The 24,687-nt window shown below is 43.1% G+C and overlaps 1 pseudogene; it reads left to right on the plus strand.

Annotated features, from left to right (window-relative positions):
- The first annotated feature begins 5,763 nt into the window (after positions 1-5,763).
- Positions 5,764-5,847, plus strand: LOC140626491 (U4 spliceosomal RNA; annotated as a pseudogene).
- The last annotated feature ends 18,840 nt before the right edge of the window (positions 5,848-24,687 follow it).

Genomic DNA, 24,687 nt, shown 5'->3' on the forward strand with positions numbered 1-24,687 from the left:
AAGAATAATACCTTTTCAAGTGTTAAGTTACTTGTCCTAGTGTGTGGACTGAAGTTTAAGAATTCAGATCAGTGACTCTCAATACTAATGCACATTAGAATCACAAGGGACACTTACAAAGAGAACCCATCTCCACTCCAGGTGACCAACTAGTCCTGGATCTGTGATGCCTTTCATTTTAGCACTGAAAGTTCCACATCCTAAGACCCGTCTGTCCCTAGTGAACAGGGTCAGCTGGTCACCTTGTCCCACACCAGAACTATTACACAGGAAACTCTAGGGGTGGGTCCTAGGTATCAGTATTTCAAAAGCCCCAGGGAATTGTAATGTGCAGCCAAGGTGGAGAACTGTTGGTTTTTAGATTAAATGAATTTGCAATGCAGTGTTTTCATGCTTTTCAGAGCTCTGATTGGATCAGGGTATATGAGTTATGTATGTGTGTGTGTGTACATGTGTGTATGTACATGTGTGTTTTTAGGGTCATTTGCTAGGGTTCCTTTAAATAATTGTGACATTTCAAGTCTTACAGAGGCTGTGTCTTTAGCAGCCACATCGCAAATGATCATCTGGAAATGTTTAGCTTTGTGGACTGTAGACCAACAGATTCCTACAGCCTAACTTACTAAGCACTTTGAAAGTGGTCAGAAGTGGGTATGTCCAGCTATTTCAGTTCTATTTGCAGGGACAGTCAAGGTCACCTTTGTTGAGGCTGACAGTCTCTTATAAAGTAAAACCCTTTCTCACTTGCATAAAGCTTTTAAAACAAGTGACAAACCAAGACTAAAAAAAAAACAACTTTTTCTAAACCTAAAAACGAAGCTACAATCAAGCAGGCAAGACGAAATATGTAGCCCACAGGATGGTGAATAATGCTTTTTCCGGGATGATTCAGGAATGTCCTTTCACAAGCCAATAATTTCCTTTCCATGAGAGCAAACCAGGAGGCCTCAGGCTAAGCAGCTTCTCCTCAGCATAAGAAATGTCTTGTACTCTTCTGGAAAAGAACATTTGCCCAGTTGTCTAGTGTACGATGTGCAATAGCACCTTTTATTCCATTGTCCAGAATTAAAAGGTCCTGTTCCTCTTGATTAATGATATGCATGTGAAGAAGCATCCAGATGAAGGACAGAAGCAGTCGCCTGGCCCCACTTTAAGGTTGACTGTACCCCAAGCCCATGGGAATATGGCAGTATAGCCAAAAGGCAGGCAGTCAGCACCCCAAGAGTAGAATGTGAGAAAGTGAGCTCTACCTCCAGGTGTTTAATACACTGACATCCCAAGAACAGTTGGCCAACCGGTAGGGCAGGAAGGCCAACCAGATATGGTTTCTGATGGTTCTTCCTTAAGAGAATAGAGAAAAAAAACAAATTTTAACTAGTGGCTAACCAATTCCCAAAAAGCTTAGCTAAAAAAAAAAAAAAGCATTGACCATTGCCTCTTCTGACATGACTTCTATAGTCCGCTTTGAGATGTTACACTTATAATGATGAGATGTCATAATGCAAGCAGCAGTGACCTAGGACATTTCTGATGGGGGAGGGGCTCCCTCGGGAGGTCCCTTGTTTCTCTAGAGCAAACAGGTTTCACTTTGGGTGACGGACCCATACTTCTCAGATTTGGTTCAAGCTTGACGGAAAGGAATGCCATGGTCCATCAGCCGTATAGCCCAGGGAGGGATTGATAGCCCCAGTACCGGGATCAGATTCCCAGCCTGCCACTTACCAGCTTAGGGAGCTTGGGCACATCACTTAATCTCTTCATGCCTCCATTTTCTAATCTGTGAACAAGGATCATAATCCCGCCCACCTCGTGGAGGTAGTGGCAAGGATTAAAAGAGGAAATGCATAGTGTACTGCAGAGCCAGGTACATGGGCATGCCCTGCGAATGTCAACCGCTATTATCAATGACCATGATTTGGCTTATTCAGAATAAAGAGAAAATGACCTAGTTCATGGAAAGTCTTGAAAGCCATAGAAAGAATGATAGAGAATATTGAAGTTAGCTGTAGAAAGCAAGATTTTTTTTTTCTTAGCAAGAAACAGTGCAAAAATGCCGCCCTAGGTTGCCTTGAGGTCCCCGTAGCTAGCACATAAAATGCAATATGCACAAAGCAACCCCAGGATCTTTTCATTTTTTTGGCTTTCCTATTTCCATGATCATCCTGCTTGTCATGCACACTAACAACAGTGCCTGGTACATGGGAAGCTGTCAATAAAAGTCAGCAGCTGCTATGGTGGTGGTCGCTTTTAATATTAATATAATCCCTAATCTGGATAGGGCACAGCACCCACAGTAAAAAGGAAATTATACAGTGTGGGTGAAAGTGCTTTGCAAAGTAGAAGGCATTTTACAAAACAAAGATAGTATTATTCCCCTGCCCCAGTGAGAGGAGATAAGGAGCCAAATATTTGTAAAGCAAGGACCACAGGCTCTGTTTGGTGCAGGAGGAGCTGAACTCCCCTCCTGAGACTCTCCCGCAGTCTAGTGAAGGATGCCTGGCATGGGCTTCCCTCAAGCCTGAGAGACTTTCACCCTTATGGGCTCTGTGTCGTCTGTGGGGATGCCATCAGTCAACCATTATAATGTTCACAGAGTCAGGCAGTTGACACAGCCCTGTTCTTACACCTATTTAAAGATTTGGAGAAGGGAACAAAGAAGTTTGAGAAGCATGGGGATCTGCTTGTTTCTGGTCAGACCCTGCACAGGGATACCCTGCGGACAGGTGCCTATGGACCCTCAGCCTAGATCCTACCCCCAGGGATATAGCAATTCCAAGTTCAGCTTTGTGCCAGGCAGACACTTGACACTGTGCCAGATGCTATCGAGGCAGCTCCTTGAGCTGAGGAATGAGACCTAGTTGGTTGGGAGCCTTTAGTTACCAGTCTAATGGACAGACATTCCCCTCTAGAGATACTCACGCAAGCGTAGCCTTGGTTCACCAGGAAAGCAAGCTGCTGCTTCTTCCTGGCAGAGAAGACAAGGCTCCAGGGTGATATGTGTCTCTGGTAAATTCCACCCAGCTCCAGCCGTGATACACACACATTCTCACTTCCTTCATTCAAAAACCCACTTAGCTAAGTCAATGAAGATATCTATTAGGTGACTGTCCCCTCCCTTGGCCTTTATTCTGTCTGCATGATGGATATAATGACTGTATTTAGAACATTGTCCTAAGGACTAAGGTTTACAAAGCAAGAGAAACACAGATTCCTCACTTTCTGGGAGCACTGAGTCTAACGTGGAAGGTAAAAGAAGCCCCCATAGCCCAACTTTCTGAATGTGTTTCTCTTTGTTGCTACAGTAAAAGATTTTCTTGCAGAGGATAGTGAGAAGAAATCATTATACTATTATGAGTGAGCATTTACTGGATACCATTTGCCAGACACTGCGCTGTACCTTCCTCCTAAAATGTCTCTGAATCCTCACGGAGACCCATAAAATAGGAGCTATTCATCACCATCCCAATCAAATGATAATCATCCTAAGATTACTTAGTAAGTGATAGAGGTAGAAGGAACGCTCATAGTGAGGTTTACGCCGTGTGCTCTCCTTTCTGTTTCCTGACCTTCATTTAGTTGTTCATTTGGCACACTTTTGCATCAAAGTGTGGAGGTGCTAAGGCATTAGGAATAAAATACTGCACAAAGCAAATATGTGTGTCTGCATCCCTGTCCTGTTGAGCTTGTATTGCCGCATGACGTCAGCCAGCCCTGTGGAGTAGTCCTAGAGATGTGCTGCTCGGTGTCTCTTGAAGAGAACCTGTTGATGGGGGACAGTTGGTGGACAGTCCCCATCTGCTGCATCTTTAGGCAGACTACATCAATGCCAGGGCCATGATGGACGCTGCAAGGGTACACAACCCACCCATTCCTGCCCTCTTCGGTGCTCTTCCAATAGCAGTCCTTGCTGTAGGGCACCCCCAGCCTTCTGGCCCACACTTTCTCAAGAGGGGCACTGCTCTCTAAAGCTTCTCCTCCCCAGTCCTCCTTGCTGCCTCCTCTCCTTTCCCAGATGTCAATTCTGCATTGTCACTTGAAGACTCTCTTCACCTATCTCTGCTCCTCCCCTTCATCTTTCACCGTGTTACCCTAATAGACCTCATGCATATCAAACTCCATCTTGGTGTTTGCTTCTCAGAGGACTCAGACTGATGCATTCTTTATGCCACATCACTGGGAACTTCCCCGCCAATGAAATCAGGGGTTCAAATGCCCCACTGCCTGCCCACAGCCTCTAATCCTGCAAGCTTGCACACTCAGACTCTCCCCACTAGGTGTGATCTCCTGCTCACGTCTTCCTCTGTTTGACCTGCCTTCTTTCCCTCACTTGTCCTTACCTCCCTATCTATTTGGCTTGGCTAGAGCCCCTGATCCCTCCGTTTCTGTGTTCATCAATGCATGCATTGGTAATATGGGAGGGCAATTATTTGTTGTGGAGGATCTTCCCACACATTGCAGGACATTGAGCATCCTTGGTTCCTGCCCAGTAACCTCCAACGGTGTTCTTCATCACTGTGACAGCCAAAAGCATCTCTACCTGCTTCAGACACTAGGGCTGTGTGGTTACCTCCTCCTCTCCATTGAGAATCTCTGGTTTATTCTCTCATTAGTTTCCTTGCCATTGTCATTCCATCCTATCTGCCCCCAAAACACCCCAGCTCTGGAAAACTAGAGCCAACTACTTGTTTTAGGCTGTGAGGAGGGGCCTGAGTGCTGCTGGGAAAAATTTCATGCTTGGACGGATTGATCTTGCTGTCAATTCCTCATCATTAAACCCAAACAAGCTCCTGATGCTGATGGCAAGCTAGAGAGCTTGCTCTTCCATTCTACCAGATGACCATTAGAAACTTCACTTTCCTAAAATCTCTGATCCTCAGCACCCACAAACCCTAGAAAAGAATTCTATTATTGCACAAAGAGTAAATATCATCAGATCCCATATCCTGGGCTTCCTGCCCATGACAGCTAGTTTCTGATCTGTCCTCGAAACCCCAACCTACCTCTGTGTGGAACCATCCCACCATCAGGATCCCACCTCATCACTACTGTTACTCTCACCTCAACCAATGTCTCTGCGTCCATCTCTGCCCCTTAGTCATGCATTTCTGCACCACATGGCCAGATTGATCTCAGTAAAATACAAATATGAACATGACACTTCTCTGTTTTAAATCTCAGTGGTTCATTTCACACATGTCACACACCCTAGTCTGTAACCTCCATGAAAGCAAGTACGGGGGCTTACCAACAGCCACATGCATCCCCTTGCACAGCACCTGGCACAGAGTAAATACCATTGCTACTATGGTAAATGATCATACTCTTCCTCATGTAGTAATCCACATAGTCCCATCCTCGTGTGGTAATCAGCAAAGTCTCTTTCCACCTGGTCAAAAGCAATAATTTAGCCAGAGAAGTATAGCACTGAGCAATAGAGGTCAATAGCAATATGAGCATCCTTGTGTTTGAAGTCGATCCCTCAGGAAAAAATTGCCTCTTGGAGGTGCATATGTTGTGCCTTAAAAAGTTTGAGGGTGGGATGCCTGGGTGGCCCAGTTGGCTAAGCATCTGTCTTCAGCTCAGGTCATGATCTCAGGGTCCTGAGATTGAGGTCTACATCGAGTTCCCTGCTCAGCAGGGAGTCTGCTTCTCCTTCTAACTCTACCCCTCCTCCTTACTCATGTGCCCTCTCTCTCAAATAAATAAATAAAAATTTAAAAATAAATAAGAAGTGTGATGGAGGTGGAGGATCCAACTTGTCTTAGCTTTGCACAGTGGTGGTATGGTATCCAGTGAGGTTTATCTGAAGCACAATTATTGCTGATTCAAAACTTGGCCCAACTTGTCTTCTTGCCACTCTGTCTTGTCTTGCGCTACCATTCATTCCCTCTTTCTGCCCTCTGTCCTTACTCTTTTTGCTTTTTCACTTGGCCTCTTTTCTCTACTGCATCCTTAGTCTCTTATTTAATATCTACTCACTTGCAAACCTAACAGAAACCTCTAGGGCCTTCCTATGGGCCCCGACCTCCTAGGATGGACTTCCATGCCACACTCACGCTGCATGAGTGAGGATTTATTTAGTGCTTCCTCTACACAATGTTCTCCCTTCCCAGAAGTTCCTTTCCCCTGGAACCTTTGCCCCACACCCCCAGATTTCACTCATGGCCAGGATACCTCCAGCCAGCCCTATGCAATTGTGTATTATTGTGGCAGCTCCTCTCTGCCCGCGTTTCTTAAAAAGTCTTTTAATTACATGAAAATATGTTAAATATGTTCTTGGAACCAAATTTGGAATGTCCTTGGAGGAATAGACAGGCTGCAAACAGACGTCAGAAGAAAACAGCAACTTTAGTCAAGGTCCTTCTTACTTTCATTTACATCAAAACAATATCACGTCAGCATCACGGAAGGAAGCCACAGTCACGTGGACCATGGCACGCCCAAGGGAAGGGGCCTGAGATGTGCCCACCGTGCCCTCCCCTCGGGAAGTCTTGTTCATCAGTTTCCTGGACAGAATCACTGCCTGTTGCTTCTTATGTCATCTCTTGGGCTTTGGGTTGGATGTTCCTCCAGGAATAGGCGAGAGCAGGCACAGAAGTCAAGGGATGTTGAATGACCCTGAAGCTTGTGTTACTTGTTTCTATGCATATCTTCTATCTGCAAGATGGATGCTCTCATGGCTAAGAGGGACGCTGTTAGGAAGGGACACCCTGTCCTTTACTGCCCCCTCCCTGCACTTCCTGTGGCAGGAAACTGTGTGCTGGGAGCAGAGCTGCATGCACATTTTTTCATGTCCTATATCTACCTCCTTTTTAATGATACATGCTGTGGTTTGAGATCTTTTGTATATCTGGGACACTTCTATTAGCTTGCTGAGGCAGGTTATTCACCCACTTACTCATAATTTCATCCATTCATTTGATGAACATTGACTGAGAACCTACTATGGGCTCTGCTAGAAGAGCACATTGATAAAAACCACATAGCAGGCGCTCAACACATACGCACTGAATTAATGAGGAAATGATCCTCCCCTCTTTCCCAGAACTTCTAAGTATTGGAAACAATGGAATGTGACTACTGCCTGATGTTCTACTGGTAATGTGGAGCTGCCAGGGCCCTCTTTGTTGTGCTGCCAATGCCCACGCTGCACTCTTTCCCTTAATGGCAGAAACATGAGTCTTATTCATCAAGTTTTCCCCCTGCAAATCCCTGTGATGTCCTTTTTCCTCACTCTTCCCTACCAAAGCCTTGAGTCATTACCAGTCACCTCAGCAGTGTGTCAGACCAGATATTTAAATGCTGCTGAGTTTTACCCAAAAGCATCTAGGGAACAATAATTTATATCCGCATCTGATAGCCATTTCTTTTTTTCCATTTCTCTAATTTATTTTTCTAGACACAACAGCTCCCATCTAGTGGGGGCTGGCTCTGAGTCTTCATGCTTAAGCTGTCCAAAGTTCTTTGTATGAATTCATTGGTTTAATGCTCACACCTAGGATAGAAGGGCTCTTATCTGTCCCTGTTTTCTAGATGAGAGAATTAAGCAAGGAAAAAAATGAATCTGCCCACAGTGGCACAACTAAAATGTCAGCACTCCGATCTGAACCCTGGCAGTCTTGTGCCAGAGTGCCTCTTATCAATTTCCACCCCCATCTTTCTTCAAGCAGGGATCCTGGGAGGCCACTCTATTCTACAAAGGAGCCAGTCCACAGACCCATCTCTTAGGCATTTGGTTGGGGTTTGCAAGGGGATTCATAAAAACACCCTTGCCTTTAGTCACAACTGAGAAATGCATAGGATCAGATAGATGGAGCTCAGAATTTGAGCTTTCTCCTGATGGAGCCAGCTTGCATGATGTGGCTATGATCAGTGACCAAAGGGGCCTCGGAGTGCCCTCAGCCCTGCTGCTCCCATTCCCACTCCCCTGTCTAGAATTCGGGACAGCTCACATGAGAGAAAATTTTGGTCTGCAGAGTAGGCAGGTTTATCAAGAATTGCTGCCTCCCCCTGGGCAGGGGCAGAGAGAGAGAAGACAAAAGGCCAAAGCACCAGGTCCCATCTTCAAAAAGCACTGCCTGACTGTACTTGTTTCTTGGGGCTGCTGTCACAAAACTGGGTTAAAACAACGGAAATGTATCTCTCACAGTTCTGTGTGCCAGAGTCCAAAATCAAGGTGTCAGCAGCACCGTGCTTCCTCCATACACGTGTGTAGGCTTTATCTTCATCTCTTCCAGTTCCTGGTGGCTGCCAGCATTCCTTGACTTGTGTCCTCATCATCCCAATCCCTGATGCAATAGCCACATTGCTGACTCCCTTTCCTGTGCCTTTTCCTCCCTGTCTGCCTTGAATTACTCTTGCCTTTATCTTGATGAGGCATTTCAGGTCCACTTGGGAAATCCAGGTTCATCTACTGTTATGGACTGACTTGTGTCCCCTGTAAAATTATTTTGTTGGGTGCTTGGGTGGTTCTATGGTTGAGTGTCTGCCTTTGGCTCAGGTCATGATCCCCAGGGTCCTGGGATCGAGACCCTCATTGGGCTCCCTCTGCCTATGTCTCTGCCTCTGTGTGTGTGTGTCTTTCATGAGTAAATAAATGAAATCTTTTTAAAAAAATATTTTGTTGAAGCTCTAACCCCCAATGTGTCTATATTTGAAGATAAGGCCTTAAAAAAGAAGTTGTTAAGATTAAATCATGTCGTAAGTGTGGAGCACTAATCCAATAGGACTTGTGTCTTCACAAAAGAGGAAAAGAAACCAGAGATCCATGCACAGGGAGGAAAGTCTGTGTGAAGACACAGGGAGAAGGTAGCCATCTGCAAGCCAAGGAGGAAGACCTCAGGAGAAACCAACTCTGCCAGCACCTTGATTTGAGACTTGTATTCTCCAGGACTATGAGAAATAAATTTCTGTTGTTTAAGCCACCGGGATGTAGTATTTTGTTATGGCAGCCCAACCTGACCAATACTCCTGGTCTCAGAATCCTTAACTTTTACTATTACTATTATTATTATTATTATTATTATTATTATTATTATATAAATATAATTGACATACAATGTTGTATTAGTTTCAGGTCTACAACATATTGATTCAATAATTCTATATATTACTTCAGAATCCTTAACTTAATCACATCCACAAAGACCCCTTTCCTAAATAAGTTAACATTTACAAGTTAGGGGGATTATGACTTGATATTTTATGATTGCTATTATTCAGTCTACACTGAAAACCATAGACCAATGGTTGATCCCACAATCATATCCTTCATTTCTCCTCCAGGGGAGACAGGAAAAAGGTGAGGGGCAAGAGGCCAGGCTGTTACTTGTTGATCTAGCGGTTGTCGCTGAAAGTGTGAGTAGACAGTGCCCCACCTCCCACAGACCACCAGTGCTCCAAGAGCTGTCCTTCCATTCCCTTTGCATTTGGAAAGCTCTCAACCTGATGCTTGACTATGGCAAGTATTTATTTAACAGAAGTTCCCTGATAAGCCCACTCCTGCAAGGTCTGCCGTGAACCAAATCCCCTTTCTCCACCACATTAACAATCACGTCTTCTGCATATGGTGGTGTTTTACCCAAGAGTAAAAACAGAGGTAAGGAGGCCAGAATATCATTGTAAATGGATGACTTGCCATGAGTCAGAAATTGGGGTGGTAAATAACCAGGACTAGACTTTACCTCCAATAGGATCAACAGCTGCTGAATTGGCCAAGAAATGTTTTGAGCCTGATACTTGGCACAGCACCACTGACAGCAATAAATAGACATGGTCCCCAGCCTGTCGCAGCCAGAAGTCTAAGGCAGACTTATTGGTCTGCACGGGCAACATAAGAACAGGGCAACAGCTGTCAAGCATTAATAATGGGCAGCAACATCTATGCACAGATTAAATAGAAATTGGCATTAAGTGGGTTTCTGAGAGGCTTCTCTCTTGCATGAAGAGTGAATGTTTTCCTGGAGCAGGGACTGGAATCAAGGGTGGAATCAATATTATTTCTGCCCCAGGACTTCACTACCCTTTCTCTCTCACCTTCTTCCAACGTTGCCTCTACAAGAGTGGGAGAAATTCTCTGATTCCTGGAGAAATTAATAAACCATATTTATGAGCTTCTGCCATCAGCAAAGCACTACAAGCTAGAAAACACCAAGCGCTCCAGGCTTAGCACCGGATGAGAGGTCCTGGTCTCCAAGTCTGTGTTGTTGGGACCATGGCCCATCCACTTGCCAGGTGGCCAGCACCAGACACCGCAAACGCAGGCACCACGGTCTCATGGGTACAGCTAGGAGATTTATCTGTGTCATCTCTACTGGTGAATTAGAGAGTATCATCCCTTCCCTCAAGATGAGGATGTGAGACTCAGTATGATTGTTACCGACAGCCAACATTTGTTGAATTCTTTGGTGTGTCGCGTAAGGGAGCTGGATGGTAACCTAGATAAAGTAAGAGACATGGGGAGCTGAACTGCCTGGCTCAAATGTCAGCTGTGCCCTTTGATGGTGGTGTGACTGTGGGCAGGTTACCTCCTCTGGACTTCAGTTGCACTATGGGTAAATGGGGTAATAACACCACCTGGGTATTAGGTTGTTCTGAGGAGCAGAGGGGCGAATATATGTGAAGCACTTGGAAGAGTGCCTATGGCATTGGGGGTGCTCAGTGGAGGCTGGTGAGCTCATGATGTTGGTGCTTTAGAGATGAGGCAGCTAAGGTCTGTGCCAGGTCACAGGCACTCAGAGGAGGAGCTAGGACACAAACCCAGGCAGGCTGGCTTTAGGGACCAGACATTTACCAATTGGCCTAGGTACCTAGGTGCCTCTCACCCAGCTACTAAATGGGAGAGCCAAGGTTCACAGCAGCTTCCATTATACCATACAGAAATGCCTTGGCCAGTGTCCTGAAGATTTTGGGTGACAGATCTGGGATTAGGAACCAAGCCAGCTGTGTCACTCCCCAAATACCCTCTTTCAAATCTACTGTTTACAGCTGACATCTTCCTCTAAATGAAACTTTCCTCAGCATAGGGAGCCCTTGAAGCCCCATGTCCTAACAGAAATAACTAGCCCTCTTATGCCCAAAGCTGGCATCAGAGTCCCTGGGCACCTGTTCTAATTTCTGCAGCTCAATTTTGATGTTTTTAAATTATCAACTTGCAATCATATGCAAAACATAGTACTAAATATCTTTTATTATAAAGAGAAATAAGACAGGCACTCGGTCTCTTGGAGTTTGTTAGTTAGTGGAGGAGAGATAGTCAGGGACACAAATAATATAGAGGCACGAACAAGGTTGGAAGAACAGATATCGTCACCCATGTACTGGCTCTCTGGAGCTGCCAGCAGGGAATATCATAGACTCTCAGGTCCGGGGAGTGGGAAACACACTGCATTTCAATCCATCTCTGTGCACAGGGGAGTCAGAGCATTCTGGGTTTGCTGAGGACCTCCCTCTAAGGCTTCTGAACAGTGTCAAGGACACCAGGGTCACAGAGCCACATCATTTGGCAGATGGCAGAGGCTGCCTCAGGGAAGGAGAAAGGCTGGTGCTGATGCCAAGCCAGAGATAGAAAACATTTTCTCTGAGTTAGAGAAAGGGAAGAATGTCCTTTTCTGAATAGAAGCAGCAGATGGACTCAATATTCCAGTACTTCCTAATCATTTTGTAGGCCATAGACCCTTTTGAGCATAGAATGAGCTCTGTGGATTCATGCCACAGAAAAAAGAATGTGGGCTGATACACATTGCATAGTTTCCATGGCTCCTCAGACTTTTAAAAGCCACCTGTGGATTCCCACTGGATCCATAAACCCTATGTCAAAAATCCCTACTTAGAGTTTTGTGGTTTGTTAAATGGCTGCAGACTCTTTGATACTCTTCCCTCTATAATGTCCTTCCTCTTGAATCTGGGCAAGCTTATGGCTGCTTCTACCAATAGACAATAGCTTTCCAAAGCTAGTTCATGAAAGATCAAGTACTTCTATCTGGTTCACCTGCAATGCTTGCTTTAGGGATGCTCCCTCTTAACACCCAGCTTTGTGCCATGTGGACAGGTTATCTGTAGATATTGTGGTGGATAGTCCTAGATGAGCCCCTATGTTATGGGTTGAATTACATTCCCCCAAAGATGTTGAAGTCCTAGTCCCAGTACTGGTGAGTGTGACCTTGTTTAAAAATTGAATCTTTATAGATGATCCGATTAAAGTAAGGTCATTAGGGTGGGCCTTAATCAGATATGACTGGTGTTCTTATAAAGGGAGGAGTTTGGACACAGTGACAGACATGTGCACGGGAGAGCACCATGTGAGTATGAAAGTAGAGATTGGCATGGTGCATCTGCAAGCCAAGGAATGCCAAAGATGGCCAGAGAACCACCAGAGGCTAAGAGAAAGGCATGGAACAGATCTTCGCTCACAGCCTCCAAAAGGAACAAACCCTATCTACTCCTTGAGCTCAAATTTTAGTCTCGAGGACTGTGAGACAAGAAATTTCTGTTGTGTAAGCCTCCTAATTTGTCGTACTTTGTTATGGCAGCCCTAACAAACTAATATACCATCCTCGGATGCTTGGGCTGCAGGTGGGACTAGTGATGACACCATTCCAGAAGTGGATCCTCCAACCCTCAGCCATTCAAGTCACCTGCAGACATTCTGGTCTTCCCAGCTAGGTCACATACATAACCGGGTAGAGGCATGCCATTGCTACTGTGTCTTAAGTGGTTTCTGACCCATGGACTATGTGAGTATAATAAAACGGTTGTTGTTTTAGGCCACTAAGTGCGGGGCTGTTTGTTACGTAGCAGTGGTTAACTAGAACACTACCGAAAACTCTTCTGACCTCTGACAAACCTAAATTATGTTCTCTTCCTTCTTCATCTGCAAAAGGAACTCTCCTGATGAACTAATTTGAGCTAAATGTCAGTGGCATCATAGAACTCAAGAACTGAAAGGCAGCTTGATATTCACATTTAAGCAAAAACAAAAACAAATTACCCATAATCCCAACTCCATACAAATCAAATGGCTTTCATTTTCTCTTTCAATCCCTGTGCATACATAATTTGCAGATAGTTTATTCAAGATTCATTCAATATAGTCATAATCAAAGTAGACATAATTTTTGAGCCTGCTTTATTCAACTTGCAGTTTATCATAGCATTTTCCATGTTGCAACATAGTCTTTATTTTAATTGGTTGCAAAGAATTTCATAAGTGATTATACTACAGTTTACTAAATCATTGTCCTTTTGGCCAACATAAAAACTTTGATGTGAATCTTCTTTAATTGCAACATTTTAATTATAGTTCTAAAGCAGGGATCAGCAAACTATGGCCTGGGAGGCAAATCTACCCACCCCATTTTTCTACTGCCTGCCAGCTAGTGATAGTTTTTAAGGTTTTCAATAGCTGGAAAGATTTTTTACAAGAATGATATTTCGTGACACATGAATGTTATCTGAAATTCAAAATTCAGTGTCCACAAAGTTTTATTAAAATACAACTTCCCCCATTCATTGTGCTTTCACAACACAATGACAGAGTTGAAAGTTGGGACAGAGACAAGATGGTACACAAATCCTACATTGTTCACTATCTAGCCCTGTACAGAAAACACCTCCTGTTCTAAATATACTTCCAGCCACCCCTCATACCCCTCAGGATTCATGTCCATGTTACCTTTTTTCCACTTTATCAGGGATCTCTTTGGCTCATCTTTCTATCATAATTAATTTATCAACCATGATTTGTGAAAAACCTGCTCTTGGCTAAGTCACTAATATTTTTATTTCCCTTTGGCCAAAGGCAAAGAAGACAGATTACAATTTTTAAGTTCTTCCACCAAAGAGAAGAATGCATGTTCTATAAAAATTCAAGAGTTAGAGATGCCAATCCATTAACAAAGAAAGGCCCTTCTCTTGTAAGCCTTTGAGATGAACTGCAAAAATAAGATTAAATTTGAGATGTTTAGATGTTTCCAAGAGGGCTTCTTATACACATTCTAGCATAAGCTACCAAATACAGGGTAGGGTGATTTCAAATAGAAATTTTCTCATAAGGGTCTACATTCAGAAGAACAGGTAAACTTTTATTCTTGTATTTTCAGTCTTCAAATCAAGCTCACCAGTTGCTCCAAATGGCCTTACTCTTTGGAATTCCATTTTCTATCTGCATGAAAATCAACTCTCCCCAACTTTATCCAGGCTTTCCATTACAAATTAGAAGGGCTTTTGATATCAAGGCTACAGAAAGTATTGCATTTACTGAAAAAGAAATACTGAGCCTAAAGAAATCTAATGCCAATAAATATTAAGTTTCTACAAGTTTTATTCATTCTTTAGACCTCAGCTCATGAACCAATTCTCCTGGAGCAGTGCTTCTCAAATTTTAAAGTGTTTACAATAGGCTGAGGATATTGTTAAAATGTAGATTCTGATCCAGTAGGTCTGGAGTGATACCTGAAATTCTGCATTTCTAACAATTTCCCAGTCATACTGATGCTGCTGGTACATGGACCACACTTTGAGTGGTAAGAGCCTAGACTATTCCAGATCCCATCCATTATCTTCTTCTGAATCCTAATCACACTTGTACTCTATTCTCTTTAGTACTTCAATCTTGTATAATTTCCTGTCTCATGAAAGTTAGTCTTCCCAGATTATGAGATCTTAAAGGAAGAAATCTTCTCTGATATGCATCTGTCACCTTGACATGCAACGCATTGCAGCAACTTGGTGCTGAGCAAGGTAGATTCAAAAACAGTGTTCTGAAAATCAGTGAACATGTCATTTGAGACAGCCCAGAGCAATTTCCAATTAAGAGAACCAGAAACTTGGGCAAAAAGTACCAATTCAGGGCATCCTCACCATCACCTAATACTGGTGCCTGTGGAAAGTGGTCATTGTTTTGATATACAGAGTAGGTACAAATTTGTAAGCCTTAGATTTGCATGAGCAAGAAATGGAACCTGCTTTTCATTCTTATAATTAAATTTAATCATAATTTCAAGCTTTCTGCCTAATTGCAGAAAACATTATCTTAACCACATCGAGGTGAACCCAATGACCTCTGGGTTTCTCTGCTCCTCCTCCATATTACCAGTGTTGCCACTGTTCAGCTGTCTGTCCCACACTCTATCCTCCTTTTGGCCCCTTAATGCCCCACAGTCCTTTAGTAGCCATTCCTTAGCCTTCTTGGAAGGCTGAAGAACTTTTAAATTCCAAAGCCTGCCTCAAAGCCCGGCTTTAAGCAGGGAAGACTGTAGGTTATTGGTCAAAATATTAGCCACGAAGCTGCTGCATACCACAAGGAAGAGGCATCCTCCTTGTTTCTAGGAGAAGCTCTGCAAGAGAAAAGCAAAGAGAGTTCTCCAAATAAATGAGAGCTTCCATGTGTGAACATATTTCATAGTTGATGTGGCATTTGAAAGTACATCATAACATGAATAATGTAAATATAAAGTTAAGTTTTAAGGCTCCTTGACTACACAGACCCCTTCTAAGACCCTGTTCCTAATTTTGAGTTCTTTTCCTCAAAAAAGGTCCCTGAGTTGTAAAAAGCTTCAGTTTGCACAAAACCTATATCTTCCCCTGGCATATTATCAGAAGAGCGAGTGTAATTGATGATAGTGATGGTATCTGTGAAGGAACCAGGGTAAAGTGAGATAGAACAAAACTCACTGCCATGATGGACGTGGGGGAGAATGCCCTGTGTGAAGTACAAGTCTAAAACTGCAGATTCTTCCCTCCTCCCTTCATAACCAGCCATTTTCCTGCTTGGTTGTGTGTGTCTGTGACCATTATTCATTTAGCCTGGTCTTAGAACCCACAATCACACTGGCTCCTTCCTTAGTAACCAGAGGAGTAGATTCCTTTTGTTTTTTGTTTTTGTTTTTTGGTTTGGTTTGGTTTGGTATTGGTTTTTAGGGGAGTGGATTCTATCTCAGCCATGTTTTCTGTCTACTTCTTTGCTTTTTATTGTTGTGTTGTGTTGTGTTTTGTTTTGCTTTAGATAGTCGGGGGAAAGGGCCAAGGGAGAGGGAGAGAATCTTAAGCAGGCTCTATGCCCAGTGCCGAGCCTTATGCAGGCCTCAATCTCACAACCCTGACATGATCTGAGCTGAAATCAAGAGTCAGACACCTAACCAACTGAGCCATCCAGCCATGTTTTTAGTCCACATTTCCTCCTTGCCAGTCCCACCATTAACACCATAGTTCAGTTAGTCCCAAATCTTGTCACAGGCTGCTAGCCTCAGATCTTGTCACAGGCTGCCAAAGGTCTCCCCTACTCCCAAATCTTGTCACAGGCTAATCCCAAATCTTGTCACAGGCTGCCAAAGGTCTCCCCTACTCCCACCAGCCCCATCCCTCCTAGGCACTATGGCCTGATCCCCTGCTGCTTCTATTTCACTGGAGAACCCTGACCAATACAGCATCTAACACACATTTGTAGGATTAACAAAGCTGTGGCAAACAAGTGGGATCCTGTACATTCAGGATGTTTCTAGGCTATGTGGGATGAGTTTAGAAGACTTCTGGCATGCTATACTTCAAGGGAAGATGAATTCCGTGAGTAATTACTTGGTTCCAGGGATGGAAATCCACTCACTCTAGGCAAAAGAAAGGGGATCTGTTGAACAGATACAGAGACCCTCCCAGAACCCAAGGGAAGGAAGAGGAGCAGACATCACCAAGCAGCTTATTTGTCATCTGTCTGACAGCCACGTGGTCACTCTCTCTTCCTGTGGTCTTCTCTGCTGTCTGACAGAAGGCCAGGTTGCTCTGGAAACACTATTTCCTGATACAGTCACATTCTTATGTACTTGGAGGGTTAGGGCTTCAACATATGAATTTTGGGGGAACACAATTCAGTCCATAACACACCCCTCTGACAAGGGATGTAAGTAATCTACTCAATCTGAAGTTCCTCTTCAAGAAAATGGGGGTGATATTGTCTCATATGATTTATGTGAAAGATGAATAAGGGGATGGACATTGAACACAAATGATAGTTGTTATGACTGTGTTTTTTCCCAAACAAGTGGCAGGGCACCTACTTCCTGTGCTCCAGAACTGTTCTTGTGTCACATTAGATGGCTTTTCTCCTGCCCTCTTCTTTTGTCTTGGGTTAATCATGGTCACTGCATATTCACACCTAGCATGAAATAAGTAGGGTATTTTAAACATCAATTTTATTATCCAGTTATGTTAATGGTGCGTGAAATAACATGTGAAGAGCCCATTAAACATTGTGAAAGAGTTTCCATTTCTTAAAATTGAGGGAATAATAAGAGGCCAACATAATTCATTGCCGGGGGGGAGAGAGGCTGACTTTCATCTTCAAATGCCCTTCTAAGAGACAAAACTTTCGTAACTTGGAACTCAGTATTTCAAAAGAATTTGGGAAACAGCTAAGCCTCCTAGGCATTACCCAGCAGCATGTTTTTGACCAAGAAATAATTAACAGTGTGTGTAAAGAAGCATAGGAATAAAAATTAACAGCTTGTAGTTGAGATGAATTTTCACCCAGAATGTTAATTTTTTTCTTCCTTTCATCAAATTCTATTCTGGTCTCTGACTCCTACATCATTGTAGGACCACAGTCTGCCAGTTCCAGGTACAACCTGTTTAGAAAAGGATGAACGATAAATCCATAAACAGCTACTCCAGATCCTTCTCCCCACCTGAGACTAATACCAGCCCCACTCTAAGCTCTTAGGAACTTCAGGCAACAATGGATTCTAATTGCCTGTGTGAATCTTTGATGGCCATCTAGTCATTTCTTCAGATTATTTTAGATCCTAGAATTCTAGAGACCTAGGGACAGCTTGTACTCCTGGCTACTAGGACATCATACTCTCTTGGATTTCCTTCTGCCCCATAGGTTACTCATCACTTCTCACTCATCATCTTTGCTGGTTTCTCCTCATCTTCCTGGTCCTTTACAATTGGAGACCCCAGGAGCTGGACTTAGACTTCTTTTCTTCTCTATCTACAGTCACTTCCTTGGTGCTTGCCTCCAGTCTCATGGTTGTAAATACCTTCTATAAGCCAATCACATCCAGGTTTAGCTCTCTTCCTGTGAACTCCAGATTCATGGGTCAGGCTGCCTATGTGGCCACCAAACAGGCATCTGGAATGTAACTCTCCCAAAATTCAACTCCTGATCTTAGTCCACAAATCTTTTCTAACTCAATCAATGCCAACTATATCCTTCCAGTTGCTCAACAAAGCCAAGAGCTCTAGGCCCTGACTCATCTCTTTATTTCATATTCAACTCCCAATCCAATCTAACAGCAAAATCTATCAGCTCTGCCTTCAAACCATATCCTGAGACTTACTTACCTCAACAGTAAGCCTCCTAGGCATTACCCAGCAGCATGCTTGGGTATTTTCCTCTGCCCACATCCATATCCAATCCACCATCATGTTTCTTCTTGACTACTGCTCTTTGCTCCCCTCTAGACTATTCTCTACATGGTAGTAGCTCGAGAGATCCGTTTAGAATATAAGTCATATTAAATAATTCCTCTGTTCAACCTATCCATAGCTGCCATTTTACTGAGAGCAAAAGCCAGAATCTGTACAATGACTTCAAGGCCCTATAGTATTTGGCCTCCTCTCATCACTGCCCTGACTTCTACTTCCCTCACTCTACTCCATTCACATTAACCTCTATTCCTCAACCCATGCCAGGTGTGCTCCTTCCACACTCTTTTACTATTTCATCTACCCGGAAAGTGTCTCCCTCCAACACACAATAGCCACATGGATGATTCTTTGCAGACTTTTGAGGTCTTAATGAAATATAACCTTCTCTGTGAGATGTTTGCTGGCCATGTTATTTTAAAATTACAGCCAACTCCTAACCTGTACCAGAACTTTCGCTCTCTCATCCCAGCTGTGTTTTCCTCATGACCTTTGTCATCATTTGACATACTAGATGTTTTCTCACATGTTCTGTTTACTTTCTCTCTTTAACACCAGAATATAACCCCCATGAGGTGGGGGCTTTGTCTATTTTCTTTACTTCTGTATCTCTAGCACTCCAAACAGATTAACTTATTATATGAATATAAAAATGATTATTGGTGCTGGAAAATTCTTCAAAACACATCTATTCTAACCACCTCATAGAATAGGTGAAAAAACTGAAGCAAAGCCAATAACAATTTGTTGGATATCGAGTAATTTGTTAATGGTAGAGTTGAGATTAGAACCCTGGTTTCCTGACTCTGAATCCAGCCTTTCATCAAGTAAGATGTCATCTATCTTCTGTCCCAATGGATTACAGCATCTGGGGACAGAGACTATGGTCTCAAATTTCTCTCTAATCACAGTCCCTGGCCCCATTCAAAATAATTGTGATAAAAACATATTGATTTCAAGGTCATTAAACCAGTGGCAACTCCAAAGAGTTAAGAGTCTTAAGAAAGGACTTTATTCCACCAAGCTTTAGAGTACACATGGCATGATTTATGAGTCAGCTTCTAACAGCGAGATAATGATAACACCAATACTTACCATTACTAAGTATCCACCAAATACCAGGTCCTCTATGTACATGATCTCATTTAATCTTTACAACAACTTCTAAGGAAGATAGTATTCTCACCTTCAGATGGATGAAGTTAGACATGGAGAGGCTGAATAACTTGTCCAACTGCATACAACTAATAAGAGGCAGAGCTTGGGTTTGAGGTTGTATTTGCTTGACTTGAAGCCATATTTCAAACCATTGCACTCTACTGCATCCCATACACAGGTTCAAATGGTCAACTCCTACTCAGGAAGAAGCATTTGATTCCAGGTTTCCTAACTTGTTTCCAGGCCCAGAACCTGTTACTTCATTCTATGCATGGAAATTTCTATTGTTTCCTAGGAGTTAGCCATTCAGATAATTCATGTGCCATCTGGAAAATGCAAACTCCAGAGCAAAAGATTTCACCACTGGTTTAGGCAATTAAATATTAAGAAGCCCATGTAAAATAGTGAGAAAAGCATAGAATTCTTTTCACTATTCACATGGCAGTGGATGGGCACAGGATGACACAGAAATGACAAAAAGTGAATGAGGTGCCATTTAAGGGTATACTAGATGCTTTACACGTATTACTTTATTTATTTTCCTAAGAACCTTTTGAGGTAACTGCCACTATAGTATTCTCTTTCTAGAGATGACAAAAGAAAGATTGAAAGAGATAACTTGCCCCAGATCATCTATCAGGCTTTGAGCACAGAAGAACATGATCGCAAAGCCATCAGACATTCCCTAATCTCTACTGAGCAAGCTCAAAAGATCTAAGTTCTATATTAAGATTTACCACTGACTCACCTAAGCCTCAGTTTCCTTGTATGAGAACATAAAACTATATTCAATGTTCTCAAAACTTTAACATTTTACTATTCTAGTTTACCTCCAGCAAAGGCCCTTAAAAGCCTTTAAGTTACTAGGAAAAAGTGAAATTATTGACATTCATTAATGGGGAAGACAGGCATGGGAATGAGTAATTTAGTTCACAAAAGCATTTGTAAAACACAGAAGGAAGGAATGATTCATATTCTGTTCATCAGCAACACAAATTCTGTCAGAACTTACAGTTCATAGGACAAATGATTTCACACAGAGAACCACCTTTGCCCATTTGCCAAGCCATTAGCCATAATTTCCACTGACCTTATTATGTTTCCTTTCTTTCAGCTGCCAAGAAACATGGGTCTACAAAAATGGTCCATGGGATTGGAGCATTCAGAAGGTGAGAGGGTAGGGGGATAAGAACACATCATAATGTACCACTAATGATGCCCAAATGGGATGCACTTCAGCTGCACCCCTGTGAAGCAGAGCCAGGTTGGGACCAAGGGGCACAGAAAGAATTTTGACACGAGAACACTAACGGGCAACTCTATGTGTTTCCCAGTCAAGCCTTGAAATGGCAGGTGTCCGAGCCAGAGAATTTGGTGAAACCAGGAGGGAAAGATGGGAATACTGACAAAGCAAGATGATACTGAGGCCACGGTGATGAACTTGTGGTAGAGAATCCTTTTATGAAGATTCTAACAGACTGTGCTGAGTTGAGGTAACATCTAAAAGAATCGATGCAAAAACTAACTAAATAAATAAAATAAAAAGCATAATAAAAGGATCAATGCCAGGTGGTGCTGGTTGAATTATTGGCCTCTTTTATAATTGGCCATGTAAAATTCCACAAACACACCCTTTGGAATGCTCGCAAAATGGGGGTAGGAACAGTAGGACCTATATTGGGAGTTCAGTCAACATTTCTGGAATGGAAGAATGATAACAGTAGACCAGTGCTGCGAGCTTAGCTATCTAGCCAGCCATCTTTTACTCTTATTTTGGAAGCGTTTGCTGGTGTTTGGAATTCTGGTGGCTGCCAGGAAATCGTCTAGTGAGGCTTCAAGAGAGGGCAGAGTTTTACCCTGAAGAATGTGTCCCTGGTACATGTTTTAAGGGAAAGATAAATCTGAGTGAGCCTCTCCTTCCTGTGGTCTGGGCAGAAAGCTTGTTTGAAGAATGCATGCTTACAGCTGAGAGAGACCAAGAATCTGTTAGATTTTTAAAATAGATTTGACTGTGTGAATTACATTTAAGTTTACTCTACCATATTTTTTGCTACTTCTATGTATCTTGGTATCAGGGGAATTAAAAATTTTTTAAATGATATAAAAATAAAAAAAACTCTAAAGGATTAAAGAAAGCCCAAGCCAATAAGACAGAGACACTAAAGGAAACCAGACAGAACACATGAAGGAGACACCTAGTGTCACCCCACCTCTGTGACCAGTGGACCCTTCCAAGTGTCCTGAACTCTGGCTTTGTACTCAGGAATGAAGCCCTCTTTCCCAAAGAGTCCTGAATAGCATCTTCTAGTAAAGGTGGGTCAACCCAGGAGGAGACTAACAACCCTTTTTCATCCTATAATCCCCTATCATGTCCTTTAGAAAATGCCCAACCTTCCATCTTGTTGTTACTGACACATCCATTGTGAGAGGTGAGATCCATGATTGGTCTACATTGGATCAGCCATTTCCTAACAGAACTATACTCATAGAGAAGGGCTGCTATAACAAAGTAGCACACACTGAGTGCTTTAAACCACAGACTTTGACTCTCCCACAGTTCTAGAAGCTGGAAGCCCAAGGTAGAAGTCAAGGTATTACAGGTTATGTTCCCTTCTGAAGGTTCCAGAAAAGGATCTGTTCCAGGCCTCTCTCCAAGCTTCTGGTAGTTCCTTCACTTGTGGCAGGGTAACTCCAGTCTTTACCTGGCATTCCCCTGTGCACATAGGTGTCAACATTTCCCCTTTTTATAAGGCACCTGTCATATCAGATTAAGGCTCAACCTGTTCAGTATTGTCTCATTTTAAGCTTAATTAATTACATCTGCAACTGTCCTACTTCCAAATAAGGTCCCATTCCGAGGGTTAAGACTTCAACATATAAATTTAAGAGGCACTATATTCAGTTCAGAACAAGAACATTGAACTGCTTTCCTGGTTTGAAAAATCTTTTCAAGTTCACAAGATAAACCCAACAATGAAAATATTGAGGTTCTATTTTGTAGAAAACAAATGTGGCATAAGGTCCTAGTAATAGAATTATAAGGGAAGTGCTGGATTCTAGGGTATTAATAAAAGAACAACTTCCTCTCCCCTCCCTCTACCCCTGGATAAAGGTAAGAAATTTCATCAACATCTTTAACACAGAAAGAAGTTAAATTGTACGTTTTAAAACAAGTTCTAAGTGCAAGTTAGCACACTATGGTCTGTAGGCCAAATCTGACCTTCCCTCTGTTTTTGTAAATAAATTTTTATCAGAACACAGCCCTGCCTGTTTACTGATCATCCAAGGCTGCCTTCAAACTATCAATGGAGTGCAGCAGTCATAGTAGAGACTGTAGCCCATAAAGCTTAAAACACTATCTAGCCCTTTACAAAAAAACTTTGCCAACATCTGGGCTAGTACAGTGCAGCCCTCAGGAAACAACAGTGCTCGAGAAAAGAGAAGTTCTCAGGAGGGAACACAGCATAGCCATTAGAGATTATCTGAGGCCTAGAGACCAGTATGAAAGGTCGTATCAAGTTCATCAGGATTGAACTGCCTCTCTCTCAAGTGGGATGAGCAAACTCTTAAAAGAACAGCTCTTGAGGGAGAAATATCCCAGGCCAGCAAAACACTGATCTTTCTTTAACCCCAACAATAACAGGTCAATATTCCCTCTTCCCGCAAGGCAAGGTGATTCTTGGCCAACTGCAAAACCCTTTTGCCTATGGGATTGAATGTTTAATGAAACATGCCACTTAACTGGAAAGAGTAACAGTAACCTGGCCCTTCTGTCTTGGTTTCTTCCCTGAAGATCTCCATGCATGTGCTTTAGGGCAGCATTTCTGAATACCAGGACTGGCCTCTGAGGAGCTCTCCCCAGCTCTTTGTGAAATGAGAAAAATAAAGTGGAGCTTTGGTAACACTATTATTTTATTCCATTCATGATACTACCTTTCATTCTGGACTATGCCCTCCCAGCCTGGGGTTTGGAAATGCCCCCATCTTGTCTGAATTTTCCTGTGCAAGCTCACAACCCCTAAATATTAAATGCCCAGGGAATATTACTCTGGGCAGGGCCTCTGACACAGTGGCTTTCTTGCATGAGGGGCCAGCCATGGAGAACTAGTGCTCCCAGGTGAGTTACCTCTAGCAGATGCTCATGGTATCCTTGTCCTTCTGCTTCAGAATAGCAAGTGATCCACTTCTGTGTGATCACACTCTGCTGGCATATTACAGAAACTCAGCTGGAGTTAGCTAAAGTAAAAGAAGGGAGATTATGGCTCACATAGCCGGACTGCTGAAGAGTCAGGAGCAGAGCTGGCCCCTGGGACCTGCATAAACTAGGGTCTCCAACCTGCTAGAGCCACCTTCTGATTTCCTATCTCCCCTTTCTCTGTGCTCCATCACCATTCACTCATGAAGGAGGAGGCACAGGTTTTAGCAGCTCCAGGCTTCTCCCTCCACAGATTTGGAAGCACAGAAAAAATGGGGACTGTTGGTTAGCTTTGGTTGAAAGGTCCCAGAGAAAGACTGACTGGTCTGCCTTAAATCACATGCCTGTCCCAATGATAAGACCCTCATGTCCGATCCTGAGACTTCCTGCCTTACTTTGTCAGCTCCGGACTCAAGTGTTCCATTCTCATTGAGGCCTTCCCTGGCTACCCCTTCTATAATCTTACTCCTCATCCCCCCCACCCCAATCTCTCTTTCCCCTTATTCTACACTATTCTTCCTATAGCGCTTATTACTACCTAACATATAAGTTATTGATTTATTAAGTCTATTGTCTGGCTTCTCCTACTGTGATGTCAGCTCCATGAGGCAAAGATCATTGTGTGTGGTGTTGATTTCTCTAGCCAAGTGTCTATGACAGTGCCTGGTACCCAGGAGCTCAATGAATGTGAGTTTATGGAATGAAAGCATGCACTCTTGATTACTAACCTCCCCTCCCTAGACTATCATTTTCCCATTGGGTGAGAATTTTTAAAATCTTTCTTGACAAATCACAGAGCCTAGAAGAGTGCCTGACACCGAGAGGGCTCTCACTGAATGTTTGTTGACTTGGTGAATCAATGAAGCCCTGCAGCCATGGAGAAGGCCCAACCACAGCACTCCACCTCCACGGCT

This window comes from Canis lupus, chromosome 37 (genome assembly GCF_048164855.1).
Source record: "Canis lupus baileyi chromosome 37, mCanLup2.hap1, whole genome shotgun sequence".
In the NCBI taxonomy this organism is placed as follows: domain Eukaryota; kingdom Metazoa; phylum Chordata; class Mammalia; order Carnivora; family Canidae; genus Canis; species Canis lupus.